Raw genomic sequence first — 4,989 nt, forward strand, 5'->3', positions numbered from 1 at the left:
AACAAAAAAGAAATCTAGAGAGAAAGAGGGCATTGGTGTGAGTCAGATCTCCAAAAAAAAAAAAAAATGAAGAGGTGACCCAGAGAAATGCATTGAGAAAAATGGATCAGGGAGAAGTAGAGTAGTTAAATTTCTCTTACACAAAAGAAGCATGCATAAAAGGACTTTTACAGTAAAGGGGAAAATAGGGGTGGGGGGATCAGGCTCACTTAAGTAGAAAACAGCTCTGATATATTATTCCTCCTGTGTTTGAAGATGGCGGTAGAAGGGAACTTCATTATTGAAAATATTTGATTTTGAATAAATCTTCTCCCCCTCCCCTAAACTCCAAGGAATTTGCTGCTGCTATGTTTCCTCCTCCAAGTCCCATAGTCTCTTATTCCATAGATCTTCCCACTTTTCTTCTTTAATGAATCACTCTATTCCCCATTCCCCATCCCCTCTAAGTCTTCATAAAATTCTTTCCCTATAGGCTTAGGCACTCTTATTTCTCCCTTTCATGCTCCTCCACTTCCATAAAGGTTTTGTGATTCAATATATTTGCCTCCATTTGCTTACCCTCAATCACCTTCCCTTCTACTCAGCCCTTATCTACAGAATTTTCTTTTACTTGAGAGTGTATCCTTTTCTCTCATTTCTTGAGATCTGGGTGTATGTCTTCTCTGTCAAACTATGAGTTTGCTGAGCATAAGGTCTGTATATGTACCATTGGGTCGAAGTAGTGTTTGTGCCCACTGAAGTGGGAGTTTGGGGGGCAGGAAAAAGTGATAGTATCTAATCATATAATAGAGATAGATCTATCTCACTTTTACACAGATTTTTTTTCTCCCTCCTTTCTTTTTGAAGAGTCAACTCTGCACATAGGGGATATTCAGTGTGGCTGATCAACAGCTTAACAGCAATCTAAACTTTCTCTTACTGGAGCCCTGTCCTTACTCCCTCAGCCTTTCTTAAAAAGTAAAATTGCTAATGGGAAAAAAGTGCAAAAGAAGGTGGCTTAACCCTACCAGATTTAAAATTATATTATAAAGCATCAGTCATCAAAACCATCTGGTATTGGCTAAGAAATAGAGGGGTGGATCAGTGGGATACACTAGGTGCAATAGCAGGAATTGGTTATAGTAATCTGCTGTTTGATAAACCTAAAGAGTCCATCTATTGGGATAAAAACTCTCTCTTTGATAAAAACTGTTGAGAGAATTGGAAGTTACTATGGCAGAAACTTGGATTAAACCAACACCTCACATCTTATACCAAGATAAGATCAAAATGGATATAGGGTTTAAACATAAAAAAACAATATTATAAACAAACTTAGGAGAGCAAGAAATAGTTTACCTGTCAGATCTATGGAAAGGGAAGCAGTTTATGACCAAGGAAGCGATGGAGAACATCATTAAAAATAAACTATACACAGGGTGGCTAGGTAGTGCAGTGGCTAGAGCACTGACCCTGGAGTCAGGAGTACCTGAGTTCAAATCTGGCCTCAGACACTTAATAATTACATAGCTATGTGGTCTTGGGCAAGCCACTTAACCTCATTTGCCTTGCAAAAACTAAATACAATAAACTATAAAATTTTGATTGCATTAAATTAAAGGCTTTTGCACAGAAAAAACTACTGTAACCAAAATCAAAAAAAAATGTAGTAAATTGGGAAACAATTTTTACAACTAGTATTTCTGACAAAGGACTCACTTCTAAAATATACAGAGAACTTCAGATTTTTAAAAGACAAGCCATTCCCCAATTGACAAATGGTCAAAGGATATGCAAAGGCAATTTAGAGATGAGGAAATCAAACAATCCATAGTCATATGAAAAAAATCCTCTAAATCATTACTTATTAGAGAAATGCAAATTAAAACATCTCTGAGGTATCATCTCACATCTCTCAGATTGGCCAATAAGACCAGAAACGACAATGATCAATGTTGGAAGGGTTATAGGAAATCTGGGACACTAATATATTGTTGGTGGAGCTGTGAGCTCTGGAGAGCAATTTGGAATTACACCCAAAGGTCAACAAAAATGTGCATACCCCTTGATACAGCAATACCACTACTGGGTCTATACCCTGAAGAGATTATGAAAAGGGGTAAAGATATTACTAGTACAAAAATATTCATAGCAGCCCTGTTTGTAATGGCAAAGAACTGTAAATTACATGAATGTCCTTCAATTGGGAAATGGTTTAACAAATTGTGATATTTATATGTGATGAACACTATTGTTTTATTAGAAACCAGGAGGGATAGAAATTCAGGGAAGCCTGGAAGGATTTGCATGAACTGATGCTGAGTGAGATGAGCAGAACTGGAAGAAGAACATTGTACACCCTAACAGCAACATGGGGGTGATAGTCAACCTTAATGGACTTGCTCATTTCATCAGTGCAACAATCAGACACCATTCTGGGGTATCCGCAACGGAGAATACCATCTGTATCCAGAAAAAGAATTGTGGAGTTTGAACAAAAACTAAAGACTATTACCTTTAATTTAAAAACAAAAAACCATTATCTTATTATGTAATTTTGCTATCTCTTATACTTTATTTTCCTTCCTTAAGGATATGATTTCTCTCTCATCACATTCAACTTAGATCAGTGCATACCATGGAAACAATGTAAAGACTAACAGACTGCTTTCTGGGGGGGTGGAGGGAAGCAAGATTCAAAATAAATAAAATCTTTCAAAAAGAAGTAAAATTGCTCAAATGGAAAAAGAGGTACAAAAGTTCACTGAAGAAAATAATTCCTCAAAAAAATACAATTGAGCTAATGGAAACTAAGGACTTTATGAGAAATCAAGAAACACTAAAACAAAACCAAAAAAAATGAAAAAATAGAAGACAATGTGAAATATCTCACTGGAAAAATAACTGACCTGGAAAATAGATCCAGAAGAGATCATTTTAAATCTACTGGACTACCTGAAAGCCAAGATCAAAAAATGAAATTATCAATGAAAATTGTCCTGATTTCTAGAACCAGAGGGTAAAATAGAAAGTGAAAGAACAGACTGATCCAAAATTGATTCCAAAATGAAAACTTCCAAGAATAATATAGCCAGATTCCAGAGTTCCCAGGTCAGGAGAAAATATTGCAAATAGTCAAAAAAGAATCAATTCATATATCAGTGAGTCACAGTCAGAATAGCACAAGATTTAGCAACTTCTACATTAAAGGATCAGAGGGCCTCCCACCTGAACCTGGCATTAGAGAATCACAGACCAAGATCTTCCTGGCACACATCCATGCAGTACCAGGGACTGAGGGGCTTCACAGGAAATGAGCTTCCCCCACCCAATGCTCTGGTCACCATGAAGTGAAAATGGGGTAGTGGGGGGCCAGAGAGCCCTGGCCAAGACAATGAGACTGCTCAGGACTGAATGACTGTAGCAGCCTAAGAGTGGATATTTCCAAGATGGCTTGACTGCATTTGTGACTTGGAGATCTGATGCTATAATGAGGACTCACATAGTGGGGCTCCCAATGTGTTTTTTATATATCTCTGATTCCCTTCATCAGGGTCAACTATGACACCCACCCAATGCTGTAGTTTTCTATTTTTATTTTATTTTTAAGGCAATGGGGTTAAGTGACTTGCCTAAGGTCACATGCTAGGCAATTATTAAGTGTCTGAGGCTGGATCTGTATCAGGTCCTCCTGACTCTGGGGCTGATGTTCTATCCACTGTGCCACCTAGCTTCCCCTGCAACGTTGTATTTTTCCAAGGGGGAAGTACAATGAAGGGAAGACAATATACATCAACACATTTCAGCTCAGTTGATTGAAGCAGTAAAGATCACTTTGTTCCATCATCTGGAGTATCTTCCTCCTTGGGATCCCAAGGATTACAATGAAAGATGGAATGAGGGTTGGAGCCAAGATGGTGACAGGAGAAGAGGCTCTCTCCTAGGTGCTCTCTCTAAAATATTTCAAAAATCTTAAAAGTATGACTCTAACTAAATTTTTAAGAGACAGAACCCAGAGAAAGATCCAGTGAGGCAATTCTCCAGCCCAAGTTAACCTGGAAAATAGTGGGAAAACTCTGTTCCACAGGGTTAGAGTGGTAGCCTGCCAGAGTGAAGGAACAGCCCCAGGGTGCCTGGGAGCCATGGCTCCCAGCAGTAGAAGCAGTTTCCTGACCTGCACCCCAGGGAGCACCAAGTACAACTTGAAAGATCAGCAGGGAGAACTCTGCCAGAGTGAATGCAAAGCCCAGGCCCTCAGTGAAGTCATGGCAGCCCAGATCCAGGAAACAGAAGCAGGCCTGTGGAGTGACCCAGTAGGAGCTTCCAGGCAGCTGAGCCCTGAGCTCTAAGCCCACTGAATGTAAGGGAGAGGAAGGAGACTTCCAAGGTCTCTGGGGCTCTGACCACATTCACATCCTGGTTGCAGTCTAGGCCCCCCATAGAGCAGGGACCCCCCCCCCAGTCCCGTGGCAGAAGGGTGCACTTGTGGTCATTCACAGACCAGGAGAGCAGTCAGAGCCTCATGCACTAAGTCCTTGTGGGGGTGTCCCAATAAAACTCAAAAGCTAGGGAAGCACCACAAAACCAGGCACAGGCTGGGGAAATGAGTAAACAGGAAAAAAAAAAAAAGAGGAACCAGACCACTGACAATTACTTTGTCTATGATCCCATGGAGGATCAAAACACTCAATCTGAAGATGAGAAAGTACAAGCTTCTACATCTAAAGACTACAACAAATACAGAAGTTGGGCTCAGGCTATGACAGAGCTCAAAAAAGATTTTAAAAATCAAGTGAGGGAGATAGAAGGAAAATTGGGAAAAGAAATGAGAGAGATGCAAGAAAAACATGAAAATGAAATCAGCAGCTTAGTCAAGGAGATCCAAAAAATTCTGAAGAAAATAACATGTTAAAAACCAGCTTAGGTCAAATGGATAAAACAGTTCAAAAAGTTATTGAGGAGAAGAATGCTTTAAAAAGCAGAATTGGCCAGATGGAAAAAGGAGATAAG

The sequence above is a fragment of the Macrotis lagotis genome, chromosome 2, assembly GCF_037893015.1.
Source record: "Macrotis lagotis isolate mMagLag1 chromosome 2, bilby.v1.9.chrom.fasta, whole genome shotgun sequence".
Taxonomy (NCBI): domain Eukaryota; kingdom Metazoa; phylum Chordata; class Mammalia; order Peramelemorphia; family Peramelidae; genus Macrotis; species Macrotis lagotis.